General features: G+C 60.3%; 1 protein-coding gene across 5 annotated transcripts in view; it reads left to right on the forward strand.

The window, feature by feature from the left end:
* Positions 1-22,761, forward strand: part of LOC133340243 (uncharacterized) — a 35,492-nt gene continuing 12,731 nt past the window's right edge. Inside the window, exons 1-2 of one of the 5 annotated variants that reach the window (XM_061548278.1) lie at positions 1-217; positions 11,717-11,851. The gene's annotated coding sequence lies outside the window, so the exon portion shown is untranslated. Of the gene's footprint in view, positions 218-1,234; positions 1,344-11,716; positions 11,852-22,112; positions 22,298-22,761 lie in introns of those variants that run through there. The other 4 variants (XM_061548279.1, XM_061548280.1, XM_061548282.1 and 1 more) reach the window with 4 other exon arrangements.

Consider the following 22,761-nt stretch of genomic DNA (forward strand, 5'->3'; position numbering starts at 1 on the left):
CGGCGCTCGCTCCTCCCCACGGCTGCCGCCGCCGCTGCCGCTGCGTCGATCCGCGTCGTGTTATTGTGGCGCTGCGGGGGGGCAGGGAGAGAGGTGGGGGGGAGAAGCAGGAGGAGGAGCCGCGCAGCCACGCGTGGACGCGGGAGAGCGAGCGAGCGAGGGAGCGAGCGCGGAGAAAAGAGGAGCGGAGAGCGCGACTCGCGAGCGGACCGACGAGGTGAGGACGGTCGACGCCGCTAACCCCACCAGTAACCCCACCAGTAACCCCACCGGCCCGCGGTTGTGTCTCCCCACCGCTACTTCCACACCGCCCCCCTCCTCCTCCTCCCCTCTGCGCTGTGGCTCTGTGAGCCCCCATCCCCCCGGGTTCTCTCCACAACTGTGGCTTTGAGTGCGAATAGCGACTCGTCTCGCCGAGGAAATGGCGAACGGGATCATGGAGAGAGAGGGAAGAGGAGTGGAGGTGCAGGGCCGACGACGAGGAGGGATGAGCGAGGAAGGGTGAGCGGAGGGGGATGAGAGGGGGGGTGAGCGGGGGGGGGGTGAGCGGGGGGGGGGTGAGCGGGGGGGGGTGAGCGGGGGGGGTGAGCGGGGGGGGGTGAGCGGGGGGGCGGGTGAGCGGGGGGGCGGGTGAGCGGGGGGGGGGTGAGCGAGGGGGGGGTTAAGCGGGGGGGGTGAGCGGGGGGGGGGGCGAGCGGGGAGGGGCGAGCGGGGAAGGGCGAGCGGGGAGAGGCGAGCGGGGAGAGGCGAGCGGGGGAGGGTGAGCGGGGAAGGGTGAGCGGGGAAGGGTGAGCGGTGGGGGGCTGAGGGGGGAGGGGTGAGCGGGGAGGGTGAGCGGGGAGGGTGAGCGGGGAGGGGTGAGCGGGGAAGGGAGAGCGGTGGGGGGCTGAGGGGGGAGGGTGAGCGGGGAGGGTGATCGGGGAAGGGTGAACGGGGAGGGTGAGCGGGGAGGGTGATCGGGGAAGGGTGAGCGGGGAGGGTGAGCGGGGGAGGGTGAGCGGGGAGGGGTGAGCGGGGAGGGGTGAGCGGGGGGGGGGTGAGCGGGGGAGGGTGAGCGGGGAGGGGTGAGCGGGGAGGGGTGAGCGGGGAGGGGTGAGCGGGGAGGGGTGAGCGGGGAGGGGTGAGCGGGGAGGGGTGAGCGGGGAGGGGTGAGCGGGGAGGGGTGAGCGGGGAGGGGTGAGCGGGGAGTCAGGAGGGATGGGTAGGAGGAGGAAATAATGATGAAGGCGGATGACGGACGAGGATGTACAGATGAGGGATGAGGTTTGACCAAGGGATGAGGAGGAGCAAAGAGGATGGAGGGATGAGAAGAAGCGAGGGGAAGTGACGAGGAGAGTGCGTCAGTGAGTAGGTCTGTGTGAGTGAGTAGGTCTGCGTGAGTTAGTAGGTTTGTGTGAGTGAGTAGGTCTGCGTGAGTGAGTAGGTCTGTGTGAGTGAGTAGGTCTGCGTGAGTGAGTAGGTCTGCGTGAGTGAGTGGGTAGGTCTGAGTGAGTGAGTAGGTCTGCGTGAGTGAGTAGGTCTGCGTGAGTGAGTAGGTCTGCGTGAGTGAGTAGGTCTGAGTGAGTGAGTAGGTCTGCGTGAGTGAATCGGTCTGCGTGAGTGAGTAGGTCTGTGTGAGTGAGTAGCTCTGTGTGAGTGAGTAGGTCTGCGTGAGTGAGTAGGTCTGCGTGAGTGAGTAGGTCTGCGTGAGTGAGTAGGTCTGCGTGAGCGAGTAGGTCTGCGTGAGCGAGTAGGTCTGCGTGAGTTAGTAGGTCTGAGTGAGTGAGTAGGTCTGAGTGAGTGAGTAGGTCTGAGTGAGTGAGTAGGTCCTGGTGAGTGAGTAGGTCTGAGTGAGTGAGTAGGTCTGCGTGAGTGAGTAGGTCTGAGTGAGTTAGTAGGTCTGCGTGAGTGAGTAGGTCTGCGTGAGTTAGTAGGTCTGCGTGAGCGAGTAGGTCTGCGTGAGCGAGTAGGTCTGTGTGAGCGAGTAGGTCTGCGTGAGTGAGTAGGTCTGCGTGAGTGAGTAGGTCTGCGTGAGTGAGTAGGTCTGCGTGAGTTAGTAGGTCTGCGTGAGTGAGTAGGTCTGAGTGAGTGAGTAGGTCTGCGTGAGTGAGTAGGTCTGCGTGAGTGAGTAGGTCTGTGTGAGTGAGTAGGTCTGCGTGAGTGAGTAGGTCTGTGAGTGAGTAGGTCTGTGTGAGTGAGTAGGTCTGCGTGAGTGAGTAGGTCTGCGTGAGTGAGTAGGTCTGCGTGAGTGAGTAGGTCTGCGTGAGTGAGTAGGTCTGCGTGAGTGAGTAGGTCCTGGTGAGTGAGTAGGTCTGTGTGAGTGAGTAGGTCTGCGTGAGTGAGTAGGTCTGCGTGAGTGAGTAGGTCTGCGTGAGTGAGTAGGTCTGAGTGAGTGAGTAGGTCTGCGTGAGTAAGTAGGTCTGAGTGAGTGAGTAGGTTTGTGTGAGTGAGTAGGTCTGCGTGAGTGAGTAGGTCTGTGTGAGTGAGTATGTCCTGGTGAGTGAGTAGGTCTGCGTGAGTGAGAAGGTCTGCGTGAGTGAGAAGGTCTGCGTGAGTGAGTAGGTCTGAGTGAGTGAGTAGGTCTGCGTGAGTGAGTCGGTCTGCGTGAGTGAGTAGGTCTGCGTGAGTGAGTCGGTCTGCGTGAGTGAGTCGGTCTGCGTGATTGAGTAGGTCTGCGTGAGTGAGTCGGTCTGCGTGAGTGAGTCGGTTTGTGTGAGTGAGTCCGTCTGCGTGAGTGAGTAGGTCTGCGTGAGTGAGTAGGTCTGCGTGAGTGAGTAGGTCTGAGTGAGTGAGTAGGTCTGCGTGAGTGAGTAGATCTGCGTGAGTGAGTAGGTCTGCGTGAGTGAGTAGGTCTGAGTGAGTGAGTAGGTCTGTGTGAGTGAGTCGGTCTGCGTGAGTGAGTAGGTCTGCGTGAGTGAGTCGGTCTGCGTGAGTGAGTCGGTCTGCGTGATTGAGTAGGTCTGCGTGAGTGAGTCGGTCTGCGTGAGTGAGTCGGTTTGCGTGAGTGAGTCCGTCTGCGTGAGTGAGTAGGTCTGCGTGAGTGAGTAGGTCTGCGTGAGTGAGTAGGTCTGCTGTGAGCTGAGTAGGTCTGCGTGAGTGAGTAGGTCTGAGTGAGTGAGTAGGTCTGTAGTGAGTGAGTAAGGTCTGAGTGAGTGAGTAGGTCTGAGTGAGTGAGTAGGTCTGCGTGAGTGAGTAGGTCTGTGTGAGTGAGTAGGTCTGTGTGAGTGAGTAGGTCTGCGTGAGTGAGTAGGTCTGTGTGAGTGAGTAAGTCTGTGTGAGTGAGTAGGTCTGTGTGAGTGAGTAGGTCCTGGTGAGTGAGTAGGTCTGTGTGAGTGAGTAGGTCTGTGTGAGTGAGTAGGTCCTGGTGAGTGAGTAGGTCTGTGTGAGTGAGTAGGTCTGCGTGAGTGAGTTGGTCTGCGTGAGTGAGTAGGTCTGCGTGAGTGAGTAGGTCTGCGTGAGTGAGTAGGTCTGCGTGAGTGAGTAGGTCTGCGTGAGTGAGTCGGTCTGCGTGAGTGAGTAGGTCTGCGTGAGTGAGTCGGTCTGCGGGAGTGAGTAGGTCTGCGGGAGTGAGTAGGTCTGCGTGAGTGAGTAGGTCTGCGTGAGTGAGTAGGTCTGCGTGAGTGAGTAGGTCTGCGTGAGTGAGTCGGTCTGCGTGAGTGAGTAGGTCTGAGTGAGTGAGTAGGTCTGCGTGAGTGAGTAGATCTGCGTGAGTGAGTAGGTCTGCGTGAGTGAGTAGGTCTGAGTGAGTGAGTCGGTCTGCGTGAGTGAGTGAGTCGGTCTGCGTGAGTGAGTAGGTCTGCGTGAGTGAGTCGGTCTGCGTGAGTGAGTCGGTCTGCGTGAGTGAGTAGGTCTGCGTGAGTGAGTCGGTCTGCGTGAGTGAGTCGGTTTGCGTGAGTGAGTAGGTCTGCGTGAGTGAGTCGGTCTGCGTGAGTGAGTAGGTCTGCGTGAGTGAGTAGGTCTGAGTGATTGAGTAGGTCTGCGTGAGTGAGTAGGTCTGAGTGAGTGAGTAGGTCTGCGTGAGTGAGTAGGTCTGCCTGAGTGAGTCGGTCTGCGTGAGTGAGTCGGTCTGCGTGAGTGAGTCGGTCTGCGTGAGTGAGTCGGTTTGCGTGAGTGAGTCGGTCTGCGTTAGTGAGTAGGTCCAGGTGAGTGAGTAGGTCTGCGTGAGTGAGTAAGTCTGCGTGAGTGAGAAGGTCTGCGTGAGTGAGTAGGTCTGCGTGAGTGAGTAGGTCTGCGTGAGTGAGTAAGTCTGCGTGAGTGAGTAGGTCTGCGTGAGTGAGTAGGTCTGCGTGAGTGAGTAGGTCTGCGTGAGTGAGTAGGTCTGCGTGAGTGAGTAGGTCTGCGTGAGTGAGTAGGTCTGCGTGAGTGAGTAGGTCTGCGTGAGTGAGTAGGTCTGCGTGAGTGAGTAGGTCTGCGTGAGTGAGTAAGGTCTGCGTGAGTGAGTAGGTCTGCGTGAGTGAGTAGGTCTGCGTGAGTGAGTAGGTCTGCGTGAGTGAGTAGGTCTGCGTGAGTGAGTAGGTCTGCGTGAGTGAGTAGGTCTGCGTTAGTATGTACGTCTGCGTGAGTATGCGGGGATGAGTATGGATGGCGAGGGGTGCGAGAGAAGAAGTTTGATTAGTCGGAGGAGAGACGAGGAGGGAGGTCATGACGACTTCAAACCCAAACAACAACAAGCCGCGCCATGCGTGGCGGGAGGGATGGGGGGAGGGCACGGGGAAGGAGGGGGGAGGGAGGGAGAGTTCCCCAACAATAGGGGGATGCGAGGGGAGCCGTGCGTAACGAACCACGACCTCTTTTACTAACCCCTGACCGCGACCTTTGGAGCGTGTGACCTATTGACCCCCCCGAGACCCTGATGATCTCGACCCGCTGGGGTAAGTTGCGTTAAGAACTAATTTTGCGTAACTTTGTCGCTGACGAGTTTGCTGTTTAAATCTGAGCCGTTTAAAACGGTCAGTGATATACTAAGACGGTCACGATTGACCATTGCTGCTGCTTGATGACACCCTTTGCGGAGGAAATCGGGTTGAGAGGGGGTGAACAATCAGATGGGTGGACAATCAGATGGGTGGACAATCAGTGAGTGGTGCACATTGAGTGTTTGAGAGGAGTGGACAGTCATTAGTGAGGGGTGAACAATCGTGGTTATAGTAGTGAAAGGGTTGGGCAATCGGAGTGAGCCATGGACATGGGGTAAAATTGGTGGACGATCGTGGAAGCAAGTTTGGTGAACAATGAGATCGAGCGTGGTGGAGCAGTAGCAGCTGCTGTGGCTGCCACCACCCCACAGTTCCCCAAGCACCAACTGTTGAATGCGTAAACACCAGCAGCAATAACATCCACCATGGCTCGCATTCCTGCACAACAACGGCCACCACTGCCGCCAAAGCCGCCACCACCCTCATCATCACCGCCACCACCGCACTCGTCATCACCGCCATCATCAACATCACCACCACCCTCATCATCACCGCAATCACCGCCCTCATCATCACCACCACCACCACCGCCATCATCAACACCACCACCACCCTCATCGCCACCGCCACAACCACCCTCATCATCACCGCCACCACCACCCTCATCATCACCGCCATCACCGCCCTCATCATCACCGCCACCACCACCGCCATCATCACCGCCATCATCAACACCACCACCACCCTCAACACCACCATCACCCTCATCATCACCGCCACCACCGCCATCATCATCACCGCCATCACCACCGCCATCATCACCGCCATCATCAACACCACCACCACCCTCAACACCACCACCCTCATCATCACCGCCACCACCGCCATCATCAACACCGCCACCACCGCCCTCGTCATCACCGCCATCATCAACACCACCACCCTCATCATCACTGACATCACCACCACCACTGCCATCACCACCACCACTGCCATCACCACCACCCTCATCATCACTGCCACCACCGTCCTCATCATCACCGCCTCCATCGCCCTCGTCATCTCCGCCATCATCAACACGACCACCCTCACCACCACTGCCATCACCACCACCACTGCCATCACAACCACCACTGCCATCACCACCACCACTGCCATCACCACCACCACTGCCATCACCACCACCACTGCCATCACCACCACCGTCATCATCACTGCCACCACCGCCATCATCAACACCGCCATCACCACCCTCATCATCACCACCATCTTCAACACCATCACTGCCATCACCACCACCACTGCCATCACCACTACCATCATCACCACCGATGCCACCGTCGAGGGCGGCAGTGCAACTGCCGCTCGGCGTCCAGCAAGAGGGGCAGGATGTGAATTGGTGACCGGTGACAGGAACATCATTAGCGCCGGGTGTGGTGCCCACAAGACACGGACTCCCAGTATGGAGTCATAAATATGCAGTACGCAAAGTGCATTTTTGCTCCGGTTTCCTCCCGCATACTAAACACACAAACGCACGTGCAAAGCGCGATTTTGGCTTTTAAAAGTAGTCAACTTCCAATTGGCAGGTGCCCTGCTAAAAATGTCGGGAAACATCGCGAGGTCCTCCTGGATTAGGCGCGATTTTGTTGTCATCATCATCAGCATTTTGTTGTCGTCATCATCAGCATCATCATCTTTGTCGTCGTACTCATTCAAAGCCGCCACCGAGCTATTGAAAAGGAATTGGACCAAACATCGCAATGTGGAACGAGCCTGGAAACGAGTCGAAGGTTGGATCTGATGGCGCCCGTGCAGGCAGGCCGCGTGCACCCGTCGCGGACCCAGCAGAGTTCCGTGTGTGCGTTGGGTTTTTATTTTTTATTTTCACGGTCGCTGAGCGCGGGCTGCCCAAAGGACCGAACCATCAAAGCTGCGATGATGGCACAGCCACCCACGCTGTGGAATGTCGCCGTAACCGATCTCGATGTTGCACAGGTCCCCTCCTCGAGGCGGGTGTGGGTGAAGGCTACCGTGCAGGGGCTGCGTCTGCCGCGGTCCCCACGCACGCTGTAGCGCATCTCCGTTATGCCCGAGGTTGTGCACGCACTTTGTTTACTCGCGTCTGAAACGCGATATCTTCTTTTACGCCGTCGTTGATTTGTGCGTAAGCACCGTTTATCGTTTATCCTGTTTGTAGTAAGTTCTGGCGTGGGTTCCCCGGTGTAAATAATTTGTTGTTCTTGTTGTTGTTGCTCCTCGTCAGTTTGCACATTCCCTCCACCCTGCAGTGCCCTGTAGTGGCTGCCTGCCAATGCCGACGGCCTTGGGCTGTGCTCTCCGAGTCTCTGTGTAACTCTCTCGAGCTCGATGCAACTCTGCGAGTCTCTGTGCAACTCCGTGGGCCTCTGTGTAACTGCAAAGTGCTGCAACTGCCGCTACGGCCGACCATCTTGGGCCGTGGTCGTCCCGGTAACGGAGCTGCCTAGCTCAACGGGGCCTTGCCGGCTAAAATCAATCCCAGTCCGAGGAGTGAACACGTTGCCGGAATTGACGAAGGTTGTTGTGAGAGCTTGGGGATGAGAGGCGACGGGAGAATTCCAAAGCGGATCGTTGGTGCGAGGGAAGAAGCGGAGAGAGAAACGTTGTGACAGGCAGTGTGGCGAGTGAGCGGTGCAGTGAGCAGGTGGGTAGGTGAGTTGGTGGGTGAGCGAGTCTGTTGTTGTGACACAAAAGCAAGCGGAGCGTCGGCTGGCTCTAACGCAAAGAGTTGGCACAGAGGGGAGCACAGCTGGTGCATCTGCCAGTCACCTTATTCAGTCAACCCGTGGCACCTGGGTTTGTTCCGTGACCGGCCAACGGCCCTTCGACACTTAACGTGGCCTGAAAGTGCACCCATCATGGCACAAGCGCCGTGGTGACATAACCGCTACCTGGTGGTGGTTGTTGTTGTTGTGACCTGCAGTGTGGTGGCGGTTAAACACGGTGCGGTGGATGAAACGAAACACTCCAATGGTCTGGTCCAGACCGAGTCGCCAGCACGGGTGGTGGACTCAACGCATTAAGTCACCACGGGAGGTGGTCATCACGGCAGTCGCGATAGAGGAGGTTTTTTGCCGCTCGACTTCTATTTAATTAAAAAGCCGCTGATTTAGTCAACTTTCTTCGAAGCCTTTCAGCTACGCGCGGGGAGTGAAGTGCGACCGATTTCGTGTCGGATAACGACGTCGGCCTTCCTGCCACGGCTGTCCGCTCACGAGTTGGGCTCGCAGCCCGAAACTTTACGCGCTTGCTCGCCATGTTTCCCGTGTCAGTCGGCGGTACATTTTGGCGCCACAGTGGCGAGATGTTAACTACCTCGCCTGGTATACAGGAGGTCGTGGGTTCGATCCCGACCCTGATGCCTCCTGTATATCTGGAGTTTAAATGTCTCTCTCCCTGTGCTCGCGTAGTTTTTTCTCCGGGTCCTCTGGTTTTTTCCCTCCACCTTTAGTTGAGAGTATTTGGCCGCGATAAATGTCCAAGTGATAAGCCACTTTGTTGAGCTCTCATTTGCGGCCAGGTCGCTTATGAAAAAGAGCTACATAGTTCAGTGGGCCTTACCTGGTAAAATAAAGAATAGTTTGTAGAGTTTAGTTTAGGCGGGCTTCCCGTGTCGAGCAGCGGTAAACTGTGACCAGGGGGAGGGAGGGAGGGGCAGGCAGAGTTGTTTTTACACAGAGTGCTCGTGGAGTCGCTTGGTTACATCTCGGTTTTATTTGGCAAAATAATTTGGCGACGTTGCTGCTGCTGTTGCTGTTGCGTCGGCAGCGGTGCACAGGCACAAACAGCAAACGCCACGTTCGTTAACAACGCCGCGTGGAAAGGCCGCCGCCGCTGCCGCCGCCGCCGCCGGAGAGACGGAGCGAACAATAGCTGGAGCCCGCACCACACACCCCCGTGGTGCCCTGACAAGAATTGCATTCTCGCAATGTTTCCCAATGACCAGTCTCACTTTTTTCGGTAGGTAATGAGTAAGGGACACGTTCTGCTTTTTTTAATTAATGAGTTTATGCATAATTCAGTGCAGAACTTTTGAAGGGGTTGTCTGCTGGAGTTTTTGGCTGCTTGTAAATGTCCACGTGATGATGATGATGGTAAGCCACTTTTGTTGAGCCGTCGTTTGTGGCCACATCGCTTCCGAAAAAGAGCTACATAGCTCAGTGGGCCCCACCTGGTAAAATAAAATTTGCGCTTTATAATTTGTTTATAGTTACCTAATGTCTGCCAGTGGGTGGTCGGTCATCATGTCAACATAAGGACCGTTCAACAAAAATCGGTTTCACCCTTTGTAAGGAATCAAGTCTGTATTAACCACACGTACTTGTGGTGAACATGCAAACACACATGCTCTGAAAATATATACATTGCCTTTGAAACTGATTGACCTACAACATCTTAACACCTCCTGTTTTTTTGCCGGAGAGAGTAAAACCTATTCTTAATTTTATATTGATACTGGCAAAAAAGGCCCCGTGATATACGACCGTTTATCTGGAGATGGTGTCGACGTTTCATTCCTCGCAGCCCCCTCCCCTCGTGGCCTGTACAGTGCAGGCTCCTGATCGTATCTGGATTCGCGTTGGCGACGTCCGTTTTTGCCGAGTCGACGGTGTCGGTTGCGTTCAAGGTGACGTGAAAACGTGCAACAGGTGGAGGTGCCGCGTCCAGAACGAGCCCCTCGTTCGAGACCCAAACGCCGCGCCTTCTCCTGGCTTTGACTTTCCTGCTGCGACCACCAACCGCGTCGGAACGTTACCAGGCCAATGCGCACATCTCCTACGCGGCGAGTACACTCACGGCGATTGTGGCCAATCCGACCCAAACTATGGACCGGACAGTAAATACAGTGGTCTGTGCTCTTCCAACAGAGGAGGAGGAACAGCAAAACGACACTCTCTCTCTCGCTCTGATGAAGCCCTCTCTATATGGGCAGCAACAGACCTCGACATTGGCACCTGGCTTCCCGAAGCTATTGATGCCAGTATCAACGTGCCCCTTGAGACCATTTCATTGATATTTAGCAGAGAAAGGACGTGGAATTTATTATTATGAACTTCGGGTCCAATTCTCAAAGCTTGAAATTTCAGGATTGCCGCCACCACCGCCATCTCCCCACCCCCGCCCTCCCTGGGAGGTTGCTATGGCTCTGTGTATTTATTTTATGTGGGGGTAGCGGTCTGTGAAGAGGGAGCCGCCCGCTCTCCTCCTCGTGCAGGACCGGCCGACTTGAGCTCAAGTGGTTTTCTTTTAACGGAGCGGACTCCACGTCGGGTTTCAAATGAGTGCGCCCGGGGGGAGCGGCTCGGCCTCGCGGGGGCCGCAGGACGAGCGCGGGAAAACAACGACGACCACGAGCCCGGCAAGCGCTGCGTCCGCATGCCGAGGGCGACATGCGCGGTGTTGAGAGGTCGCTGCCGCTTCGATTCCATCGCCCAGCACCGCGGTTGAAACAATGGGGGCGAGTTTCTCGATGCCTTAGCCGCCTCTGCCCACCCAGCAGGGTATACGGGGTCAACCGCAGTTGGTCTGTGATCATCCATAATACAGGTTTTTTTTGGGTTAGATCGCGTAAATATACACGTGTAAATATAAGTGTCGTCATTAAACCCGTCTGTGATCAACAGGTCGTGTGCGACTCTTGTCCACCTCTTCCCAGACGTCTGGTCAGCGTGGAAGAGTAGACCAAATACTGCTCTCTGGCGTGAGCAAGCCAACAATAACAGGGTCATCAGCTGAGAAAAAGAAGGCACGTCTAATCACGCGGTGACTTTTACCGCTGTGCTGTTTGTAGATTGGCGCGTGCTAATCAGTGCGTTCCTGACATGCGGAGCCGGTAGTGGTGAATGTGGTTGTCATTGAACAGCCCTCCTTGGCGGTTCCTCGGCAGAGCGTTGGTCGAGGACAGAGACCCCCCCCCCCTCTCTCTCCGGCGTCGTTTGGCTGAGCGAGCCAAGGAAAACTAAGGTCCCGCACTCCCGGCCCGCGTGCGTGGGTGAGCGGCCGACTCGGTGTTTTGCTGCGGAACGTTCTGTCCTTTGGAGGGACGCTGTCTCCCGCACACGCATGCGCACGCGCGCGCGTGCATGCACCCGTGTGCTTGCGTGCACGGAGATGGAAGTCTCCGTTGCCAAGGGAGACCTGGGGTGGAAACGGAGCGACAAAAATAGTGATTTTCTTGCTCAACCGAGCGTCGAGGCGGTGTTCATCTGTTTATAGCCCGGCGCCAGTGATGGAAATTGCACATTCCACATTACTATGGTGGGAGCAAGTCTATCCACTCTTGACCTCCCCACAAAGTGGTATATCATCAACCTCGAAGTGATGTGGGTCAACCCCCCCAGTCTGTAAGCTAAGATACAAATTGCAGCTCTGAGCAATTGTTATTCATCGCAATGCCGCCATCTCTACCCTCTTCCTCCTCTTGTCTCCTCCACTTCTACTCTCCTCGTTCTGTCTGCCCTCCTCATCCTCTTCATCCTCTTCATCCTGTCTCCTCCCCGCCTTGCTCACCCTGTCTCCTTCTCCTCAGATCTTCTCCCCGGGTTCCCCTAATTCCGACTCTTGCCCCCCGCTCGCCGTCCCTCCCTCTCCCTCCTCGTGTCCCGGCTCATCAGCCCGGGCCGTGCACAGCTTCTGACAGAGTCCTTGAGATGCGGCCTTGGCACGGGCGTGGAGAGAGAGGGAGAGAGAGCGCGGGAGAACGAACGACCTCTGTTTGTCGGGACGCCGTGTGGTTTGAGATCTCACGCGTGCTTGCGTGCGTGCGTGTCCCCTCCCAGGTTCGTGCGGCTCGGCTTGAGAGAAAGAGGGAGCGGCCATCACGGCGCCGCCGTGCGGTGGCTTTTTCTGGCAAGGGCGCGCGCCTGGCAGGCCCCGTGGGTTCGCGCCGGGCAGGGGACGCACGGCCGTTGGAGGTATTTGCGAGAAAAAAAAAGAAAGCGGAAAAAAAACCCCCCGTCTTATAAAAACACGAGGCCCGGAGCGCCGCGATTTTAACGGCCGCCATTTACGGTTACGCTCCGCGGAGCCGGGACCCCCGCGGACCGCGGCGCGGCCCTCGGTGGCCGCGGTGGCGGCTCGCCCGGCGGGGGGAGGGAGGGGGGGGCAAGATGGGGGGCAGGACGACGACGTGGAGGGGGTGCTCGCCCCGCTGCGTTGCAGGCGGGTGCGGGGCAAGAGCGGTTCTGGACGTAGGCTCGGGACGTGGGGGCTGGGAGGTGAACATTTTTTTGGGAGCTCTGCTCAAGAATGCAGACGGCCGTTGCCGGGTTTCCTACTTGCGCTGTTTTGACCAAACGCGTGGCCGTTTCGTTCCGTCGAAAAATCGTTGGAGGCATGGGCTGGGATGGTTACAAAATTCATACTCGCTGTCGTCCAAATACATAATGATTTTCGTAACTATTCTTGCAACTGGAATATAAAAAAATAGAATTGCGTCATTTCAGTTGCAGTGTTGTGTTTTAATCCGAAATAATCAGTACGTTGATGTATTCTATCCGGTCGCGGTTATAATCGTGGACGCCACTTCAATGACGGCGCGCGGTCGGCACGGTGCGCGGCTGTCGAAACGTAAACAGCCCCCGCTTCGAGAACTGGGAAGTTGCTCAACTCGCACAAATAAAAATGTTCTCGCTCGCGTGCCGCCGCGGTTATCCAGCCGCCTACTCGACGGAAGCCCGGTGCGAGACGGCGATCGCTGTCCCAAAATCGGGGTCTCTTTGTCCGCACGCGATCGGCGGCAGCCAAACGAGCGTGTTTACCGTGACGGCAGCTTGGCGCGCGCGTGGGCTCGTTAACCGCCGGCACCGCCGTTAGATCGCCCTGCCGCTGGCGGCCGTGGCCAGGGGGCTGGGTGTGCTCACGGTCGAGCCTGTAGCCTGGGGGCAGCGTGCGGTGGACGCTGTAGCCCAGGGGCTGGGTGTGCTCACGGTCGAGCCTGTAGCCCGGGGGCAGCGTGCGGTGGACGCTGTGGCCCAGGGGCTGGGTGTGCTCACGGTCGAGCCTGTAGCCCGGGGGCAGCGTGCGGTGGACGCTGTAGCCCAGGGGCTGGGTGTGCTCACGGTCGAGCCTGTAGCCCGAGGGCAGCGTGCGGTGGACGCTGTGGCCCAGGGGCTGGGTGTGCTCACGTTGGAAGCTGTGCCCAGAGGGCTGTACGTGCTCACGGTTGAGGCCGTAGGGGATGGGCGGCCGTGTTCGGGGATGGCATCGGCTGCCGTTGCATCGTTAGCCACCACGGCTTCCACGCTGTCCCTTTAAAACCCCGTCTGGCCACCCAGTGCCGGGCCCAGTTTCTACGGTGCTGTGCGCGCGCAGCGAAGTGCATACCCGCGGGAGACACGTGGACCGAGTGAACGCGCAGTTTGCGCACGGTGGCGCGGGGCGTACGCGCCGAACCGGTACGCGGCGAATACACGCACAGCGAGCGCGTAGGATGGAAGCGCGTGTACCCTGCACGCGCGTACACGCTGCACGCGCGTACACGCTGCACGCGCGTACACCCTCCACGCGCGTACACCCTCCACGCGCGTACACCCTGCACGCGCGTACACCCTGCACGCGCGTACACCCTGCACGCGCGTACACCCTGCACGCGCGTACACCCTGCACGCGCGTACACCCTGCACGCGCGTACACCCTGCCACGCGCGTACACGCTCCACGCGCGTACACGCTCCACGCGCGTACACCCTGCACGCGCGTACACGCTCCACGCGCGTACACGCTCCACGCGCGTACACGCTCCACGCGCGTACACCCTGCACGCGCGTACACGCTCCACGCGCGTACACGCTCCACGCGCGTACACGCTCCACGCGCGTACACCCTCCACGCGCGTACACGCTCCACGCGCGTACACCCTCCACGCGCGTACACCCTCCACGCGCGTACACGCTCCACGCGCGTACACCCTCCACGCGCGTACACCCTCCACGCGCGTACACCCTGCACGCGCGTACACCCTCTACGCGGGTACACCCTGCACGCGGGTACACCCTGCACGCGGGTACACCCTGCACGCGGGTACACCCTGCACGCGCGTACACGCTCACGCGCGTACACGCTCCACGCGCGTACACCCTCTACGCGGGTACACCCTGCACGCGGGTACACCCTGCACGCGGGTACACCCTGCACGCGGGTACACCCTGCACGCGGGTACACCCTGCACGCGCGTACACCCTGCACGCGCGTACACGCTCCACGCGCGTACACCCTGCACGCGCGTACACCCTGCACGCGCGTACACCCTGCACGCGCGTACACCTGCACGCGCGTACACCCTGCACGCGCGTACACCTGCACGCGCGTACACCCTGCACGCGCGTACACCTGCACGCGCGTACACCCTGCACGCGCGTACACCCTGCACGCGCGTACACCCTGCACGCGCGTACACCCTGCACGCGCGTACACCCTGCACGCGCGTACACCCTGCACGCGCGTACACCCTGCACGCGCGTACACCCTGCACGCGCGTACACCCTGCACGCGCGTACACGCTCCGCATTCCTGCTGCTCAGTGCCAGCGCCGCTCGGCTCGGGCACCACTCTGTAATTTCACACCACAATGAGCTCAGCAGCCGCACCGCGTCCACCACGCGGGGTGGGGCAGGGTGGGGGGGGGTTGGGCACTTTGGGGGGGGGGGCGGGGTTTACCAGATTCACACGACGCTCGCACTGCTCGCGTCGCTCGCGCACACGTGTTATTCGCACGCGTGTTTACACGTGTGCTAGCACGCGTGTCGCTGGCTCGCACGCACATCCTCCACAATGGCAAATTTTCTGCTTCGGCCTACGTTACCTTGGGGTCGAGCAGCGTTCCGTTGGGGGCTTGTTGCGGACTTTCACGGTTCAAACCCGACGGCAGCCCCGGTTAATGCTGCGTCAAACGTGCGCCGTCTGCTCCGCAGCGGACGCCAAACTTCCCGTAATGTTATTCAGACGGCCGTGTTTACCGTCGTCACGGTGTTAAGTTGCCAAATTCTTGTAAATGACCATCAAATTATTTAATTGGGTAAAAATCATTTGGCCACATCTGCTCGCGCCCCCCTTTTCGCTCCCCGCCCCCTCCACCCCCCCCACGGCCTCGCCGCCACAGGAGCGATGCGAGCGCCAAACGTCCCGGCGGTTTGATTTCGCGATCCGTCGTCGCGGAGTCCGCCTCGGCCACAATGGGCCCAGTGTTCAGGCGTGGCCGCGGGCGCCGAACGCTTCGCTCGGGAAATAACGCGTCGCCCCGTGCAGCCTGACACGCCGTCACGTGCTTTACCAAAAACGATGGAGACCCCCCCCCCCCCCTCCACTGCCGCCCCCGCCCCCCCCGAAGCAATCGTTAACCTCCCCGATGCCCGGCTCTGCCCGCACGCCGGGTGGCGCGGGGAACAATGGGCGCTCTCACGGGAAGCGTTTCCGCTTCGCGGCGTTCTCGAAGCGTCGACGTTGCTCGGAGCTCCCCGTGCCGCGGGTGTGCGTGCGCCAGGACGCGGACGCGGGGGTGTCAGGATGCAGGTTGCCGTGGGTGTTGGTGTGCGTTACAACACGGGCGCGTGGGTGTTTGAGCACACTGCAACGCGGGAGTGTGGGTGTTTGAACGCGGGCGTGGGGGTGTTCGGGGGCGTTAGAACGCGCACACGTGGGTGTGGTGGTTCGTTATCGCGTGGGTGTTGGATCAGGTTAGAATGCGGACACGTGGGTGTTAACGTGCGTTAGAATGCCGGCATGTGGGTGTTGAAGCACGTTAAAACGCGGGCGCCGTGGATGTCGGGGTGCGTTATGTACGTTGAACTTCTTTCGCACCGTACGTAGCCAACCGCGCTCATTGGAGGTGCGGGAACAAGTGCACGGGGGTGTTGGAGCACGTTCAAACGCGGGTGCATGGGTGTTAGTGTGCGTTAGAACGCGGGCACGTGGATGCAATGAAACTGCTCTGGGCTGAAGGTGGGTTGTGGCGATGCAGGTGTGTGACGCAGGTGTGTGAGGCAGGTGTGTGACGCAGGTGTGTGAGGCAGGTGTGTGACGCAGGTGTGTGACGCAGGTGTGTGAGGCAGGTGTGTGAGGCAGGTGTGTGAGGCAGGTGTGTGAGGCAGGTGCGTGAGGCAGGTGTGTGACGCAGGTGTGTGAGGCAGGTGTGTGAGGCAGGTGTGTGACGCAGGTGTGTGACGCAGGTGTGTGAGGCAGGTGTGTGACGCAGGTGTGTGAGGCAGGTGTGTGACGCAGGTGTGTGAGGCAGGTGTGTGACGCAGGTGTGTGAGGCAGGTGTGTGACGCAGGTGTGTGACGCAGGTGTGTGACGCAGGTGTGTGAGGCAGGTGTGTGACGCAGGTGTGTGACGCAGGTGTGTGATGCAGGTGTGTGAGGCAGGTGTGTGACGCAGGTGTGTGAGGCAGGTGTGTGACGCAGGTGTGTGAGGCAGGTGTGTGACGCAGGTGTGTGAGGCAGGTGTGTGACGCAGGTGTGTGAGGCAGGTGTGTGACGCAGGTGTGTGACGCAGGTGTGTGACGCAGGTGTGTGAGGCAGGTGTGTGACGCAGGTGTGTGAGGTAGGTGTGTGACGCAGGTGTGTGAGGCAGGTGTGTGACGCAGGTGTGTGACGCAGGTGTGTGACGCAGGTGTGTGACGCTTGTATGCCACGTCGAGCAGCGTGCACCACTTGCATTGGCCCAAGCGGCTGCGCGTTCGCCACTCGTCGCGGACGTTCGTGGTCCGACTCGGCCAGGCCGCCCTGGTTAACAACGCGGGCGTATTGGTCCTCTCGGACGTTCAGCGGGTTTGACGACAACGACCCGCGGGGCCAGGAAGGGGTTGTAACCGCTGCTGTCAGGGGTGCCGAGACCCACTTCCACGTACCCTAGACTTAAACTATAAACTAAACTCTAAACTAAACAATTTTTATCTCACCAGGTGAGGCCCATTGAGCTGTACAGCTCTTTTTCAAAGGCGGCCTGGCAATGATAGCTCAACGAAGAGGCGGCTTTTTGCATGGAAATTTATAGCAGCAGCCAAATACTGTAAAATGCGTGACGTTGATTCTGAATGTGGTGGGAAAAATCAGAGGACCCGGAGGAAAATCCACGCGATCACGGGGGGCGAGAGAGAGAGACAGACACAAACTCCAAATATACAGCAGCAGGCGTCGGGGTTGGGATCGAACCCACGACCTCCTGTAGACTAGGCGAGGGAGTTAACATCCTGCCTCCGCGGCACCCCTCCCCCACTCAGGAAGCCAGTTTGCGAGAGTGAAGTTTGTGAAACCCGTCTAGGGAGCTCGTAGCTGTGGACGTTCCAAACGCGCTCCGATCGGTATCTTGTCGGATGCTCACCGAGGTGTTTCCGCTATTTGTCATCGTGATAGCTGAGCACAGGCCTGAAGCCCCCCCCCCCCCCCCAAAAAAACCCCAAGCGATCGGCAACAAGCGGCGCTAATTGGCACCGGCGCGAGTTTGCGAGCTAAAACGCTCGCAAAGGACGTAGAGGCCACATCGCAGAGTGGGTCCAGGCCGGGTCTGTTGATGGCACCACCCCTCGCTGCCGCCCCCATCCCCCTGCCAGACCCCCCCCCCCCCCCCCCCCACGTTCTGCCCCTCGACTCGTCCCGCTCGTTGAGTTTCGCGCCGTGGATTTTCTTAACCTTGCCCCCCCACCCCCGCCCCCCCAATATTACGCAGCTCCCCCTTCCCGAAGGCCTCCCCACCATTTCCCGTGTCCGAGAAGCAGCGCTCATTACGCGACACGGCCACGGTGACCCCCTGTCGGTGACTCCACGCCCCCAGAGACCCCCTCGGTGCCATACTTCCCACCGCCCCCCCACCCCCTCCCGAGCCCCCACCGCTGCCCACGTCCTCAATGTCAGCCCAAGGTGAATAGCGGCGCCGGCGCCGCGGCGATCGCGCTTGCCAGCTCGCACGCTGACGCCGCCGCCGTTACCGCCGCCCTCCTCGCCCTGCCTCCTCCATAATTTATACGCGGCACGGCGCGCCGGACCGCTGCGGCAGTGCGGGGAGGAGAGAGAGACGCCGCACATTTTAAAGAGAGACCCGGCGGCCGTGACAGTCGCGCCGTGCTGCTCGCTTCAGATTTTCCACTCCCGGCGTCGTCTAATTTTAATTCCCGCTCGCCCGCCCGCTCGTTCGCACCGCGTGCCCACAGTTTGCACGCACCCGGGCGGTGTTTTAGCCACGTGCGAACGGCGGAGGAAGAGTGGGTTGATGTTCCCGGCTCCGGGACTTGCCCCTGCGGCGGCGGTGGTGATGGTGGCAGAGCAACCCCCAGAACAAACATTGCCTTAGCCGCTCGCCGTGACTCCGTGTTTGTCTTGGCTGCAGGTGATAAGGCGCGGGGGTGCGGGGGTGCGGTGGGGGGGAGGCGGGCGCGGTGTTGGTTTCGGGGCGAGCCGTGGGACGCACTGAGCTGCGTGGAGACGTTTTGGCTGTGTGAGTTGCCCCCCTGGCAGCCCGTGCCGACGGGCGGAGTGCGATAATGGTTGCCGAACTCCGGGGCAGGATCCGCCTTTTTTCTTGCTGCGGTTCTGTCCCTGTGTGTGCGTGCGCGTGCGTGCGCGTGCGTGCGCGTGCGTGTGCATGCGTGTGTGTGTGTGTGCGTGTTGGGTAGCGGCAGTGTAATGGTTCGCGCGTTTCGCTGCGAACCCGGTGACTCGGGTCCAATTTCTGCTCACGGCCAATATCAGTGACGAATATCGACATCGGTCTTGGGCCCTCCACTGGGTCGGCTCGGCCTAATAAGAGTAGCTGGTGTGGTGTGTAAACATCAACACTTGTGAGACAAAGGCGGCCGCACGTGGCGCTGGCCGCACCATCGCCCCTCGTGCGCCGCGGCCGCCTTCGTAGGTGCTCTCTAACGGCACTTGCCCCAACAGTCCATGGAACGCTACACGGGTTGGATCTTTGTCTCCGAGTGCTTTGTGCGTCTTGTCACTCCGTTTGGCCGGCAGCTCTCGCCCCGAGGAGCGCGACCTGGGCGTGCGCCGCGGCGGTGGCGGCGGCCCGCGGGCACGCGCGTCGTCTGGGTCGGTCGAGAGGGCCGTCGGCTCTCAGGCCCACGAAACGCCAGCAGAGCTACGGGGAGGAGAAATGTATATTTTGGGAGCTGAGGGTTGAAGGGGAGAGGGTGCGGGCAGGGGCTGGGCCCCGGTTGCCCTGGACTCCCGCTGCTCACGTTGCTGCTTTTGTTGGTTTTGCCAGTGCCCCCCACTCCCTCCCTCCCTCCACTCCGCCCTCTTCCGCGCCACACCCTGCCCAGTGCCATGCCGCCCACGGGCGATGGGCCGAACTCCGCGTTCCGTGTCGTGCGTAGCGCGCTCTGCGCCCCCCCTCCCCTGCCCCGCGTGGCACGGTCCCCGCTCACCGCGCCGTGCGCTGTGTATGCTTGCCGTGTCCTGTACGGGCGTGCGCAATATCCTGCGTGGCACCGTCCGTTTCGCGTATACCGCTTGCCCTGTCCTGTTAGCCGAAAGCCGTGCTCTTGTTTGCCACGTTCCCTGTGCCACGCGCCACGTCCCGCGTGCCGTACCCCGTTGTGCCACCCTGCGTGCGCGCCGTCGCCGTGTGCCGCGCGGGGCTTGCGTCCCCTCGCCGTCCCAAATTGCGTCACGTGCGGCGGTGGCGCCAATTTCGGCGTGACATCACCGGGCTGTGGGTGCGACGAGCGGTTGCCCGCGGGTGCGCCAACTCGACGGGATGTTGGCTGGCCCGGTGGAGACTCCCGCCGTCGCTGGGGGGCAGCAGGAATCGGAGGGGTGGGGGTCCCTTGGGAGCTCCGTGTGAGTGCGCGCGGCAGGGCGGGACTTCCTTCTGTTCCGTGTTCAAATGGAAATCTCCTCTCGCTTGCCTGCGATGGGGTTCGGGGGGAGTGGGGGGGGGGGGCGCAGGGCAGTTAGCGGGGGACGTTGGGAGGCTGCGAGTGCCCAAAACCGCACCCAAAAATCCCCCGCCGAGCCTTCGTCCAGTGCATTAATCGCGTCGTTATCCATTTACATTCACTTGCGTGTGAGCGGCACCGTCACGCACATCGCAAGCTTGGAACACGGCGGGACGTGGGTAGCCGATGCGGTGGCCGGAGCCGCGATCGACGCGGATGGGGGGCGAAGAGGCGAGGGGGAACAGCTTGCGGAGCGCTTTGGCGTAGCCAACGGTGACGGTGGCGGCGACGCTCCGATGCGTCGGACGCGGGGGCACAGCGCGAGCGGGCGAGTGTCCGCGCCGCACGTCGCTAACGTAGCTGCTGACCGCGGGGACGGAACGTGAGGGATGGACCTGTGCTTGGAGTCACAACTGAGAGCGGGAGAGGGGGGGGAGCGAGCATGTGGATTAGAGATCGCACGCGAATGACGTCAACACGACGGTTCGTAAAAGTGAGCGGGGGCTTTTGGGGCAGGGCGCGTCGCGGGCCAGACGGTGGAGCGAGGATCACTACGGAGTTGCAGACAAAGGGGGGAAAAGAGCCTCGGGGTACGTCCACCGCGGAGGTGGAGCATTGGGATTGGTTCGTGTGCTCGTGCTAAGTGGGTCCACTGCATTGCGATACCAAGTTCGCAGTTGGAACTGGTAGGGGGGGGGCCCGCTAGTGTTTTGAGTAGGAGCTATGGTTAGAACCATGATCAAGATGAGGGATAGAGTTCGGACTACGGAGACGGTGCGTAGCTTGGGACGGTGAGGGGTAGGGTTAAGATTAGGGGTTGAGATACGGTAAGAAGTCGAGTCAGCGGGTAGCTTTAGGGGTAGGGTTAGCAGTATTGTTCGGGTTGGGAGTTAGTTTGTGGGTATAGTTCTGGATAGATTTAGGTGATGGATTAGGGGTATGCTTACTGTTAGGGGGGTGACGTTAGAAGTTGGGGTTGGGGGCATAGTGGCACGGCTAGTGGTGGGGTCACAGAGTGGTGGGGTCACAGTGGGAGGGGGGGTGGGGGTTAGCACGAGCGATGCCGTGAGGACTGCATGTTCCCAGAGAGCCGCCGTCTCCTTGAGCTCCGACGGCCACCGCTAAGTGAGGACGGGCGGCACTGCTGGACGTGCGTGGAGTGTGATAAACGCGCAGCCGCAGCAACATAAATACACGGGGCTGGTGGGAATGTTTTCCTTTCCGTACGGCAGCCCCTGGCTGTGGGAGGCAGATTGGGGCAGCAGCATCACTCAAACCCCCCCGGCACCCCTCCCCCCCTCGCCCTGTGCATCGCTTTCTCCTGGTCCAGCGATCACCGTTGTCCACCCCATCCCCCTGTCCCTGCCCCCTCGGTGTCTGTGGGATCAACTCTGCTGCAGCTCAGGGTGCCACCTGTTGGGGTTTCACTGAGACGGTCCCGCCAGGAATCGGCATCACTTGTACCGAAATCTCGTCCCGGTCTCGTGTTAAACTTTGTTGCAGTCGTGGACGGCACTGTTTTGGGTTCTACACCTCGGCCGAGCGGGAAACCTACGCGCTTTTTTTTTTTTGTCCGCGGTGGGAATGGTGGCGATGCCGGTCAGAGCGACCCTCCGGGGCATGCGGAGCGGTTAGTTCCAGACGTCGGCTGTGCCCCGCCACGAGCCCGGCCGTCAGCCTTTCCTTCCTGCGCTGCGCGAAGCCGCCACGGTAGCAGCAGCAGCAGCAGCAGCAGCGGTGGCGGCCCCGCCGCTCGTCCGGTTTATTATTTTTTTTGGTTCCGGTGGTTTTTTTGGCACCGACTCGGCGATTTCCAACTCGGCGCCGCGGCCGTTGCCGCGCCGCTCGCTCGGCGTGTTTGCGACTCGTGGCTCCCCCCACCCCTTCCTCTCTCTCCTCCCCTCGAGCTGCCGCCCTCTCCACCGTGACCCCCTCCTCCCCTCCCCCACGGGCCCCGCTGCCCCCACACCCATCCTCCCCGGGCCCTCCCCTCTCCTCGTTTCGGCACCGTTGCGCCGCTTGGCACGGAGTAAAAGCGGTTTTGCTCGGTTGCCGCCGCCACCGCCGCCGCTAGAAATGTTATTGATGTTTTTCTTTCCACCGCCCCCGCCGCTGCCACCACTAAGACCGTCCGCGCCGCGCGCTGCAAAGCATGTTGGGAAACAGATTTGCTGGCGGAAAACCAATTATCCCTGGCGCGTGTGAGAGCGTGCGTGCGTGCGTGCCAGCGAGGCGGGGAGAGCGCGAGCTAGCGAGGGAGAGAGAGTCGGAGAGAGCGAGAGAGCGCGAGAGGGAGGGCGAGCGAGCGCGCGCATGATCCCGCCGCACTGTACGGCGCACGGAGAGGCGCGCGGCGCCGCATTAGTTTTGTTGTTTTTGTTTTGAATTTGAGCGCGCTGCCCACGCGACGCCACGCCGATGACTTCTCCTGCCGAGGCGGCGGTGGCGGCGGTGGCGGCGCCAGCGTCGTCGGCTCGTCCTCGCTGCAGGTGACGGCGGCGGCGACGGCGGTGGCGACGGTTACGGCGCGCATACTGCGTTTTTCCTGCGCATTCGCTCGACCCGCTGGTGCAAGTGGCTCCCGCCATTCCGTGCTGCGGTGGGGTTTTTTCAAAGCGCAATTCTCAATTCTGAGACAACCGCACGCAGCATGAAATGAGCGCAGCAGAGCCCCTGGGCTCGGCACCAGGAAGAAAAACGTCTCTCGTGCTCTCCCTCCCTCTCTTTCTTCCCAACGTCTCTCCGCATCTCTCCCAAGCTGCCGCCGCTGCTGCCGCTGCGACTGCTGTACGTGCCCTTATAACCAGGCCGCCGCCGCCTTCGGCTGTCGGGCGGTTATCGTAATTTTTTTTTTCGGCGCGGAGTGCACCGCTCGCTCGCTCCTCGTGTATCTAGGTCAGAGCGATGCGGAGAGGGACCCGCAGCGCCGGAGCCAGCGGCCACGGCGAGCGCC

Source organism: Lethenteron reissneri, chromosome 9 (genome assembly GCF_015708825.2).
Source record: "Lethenteron reissneri isolate LAM-NWPU_2019-01 chromosome 9, ASM1570882v1, whole genome shotgun sequence".
NCBI classification, from domain to species: Eukaryota; Metazoa; Chordata; class Hyperoartia; order Petromyzontiformes; family Petromyzontidae; genus Lethenteron; species Lethenteron reissneri.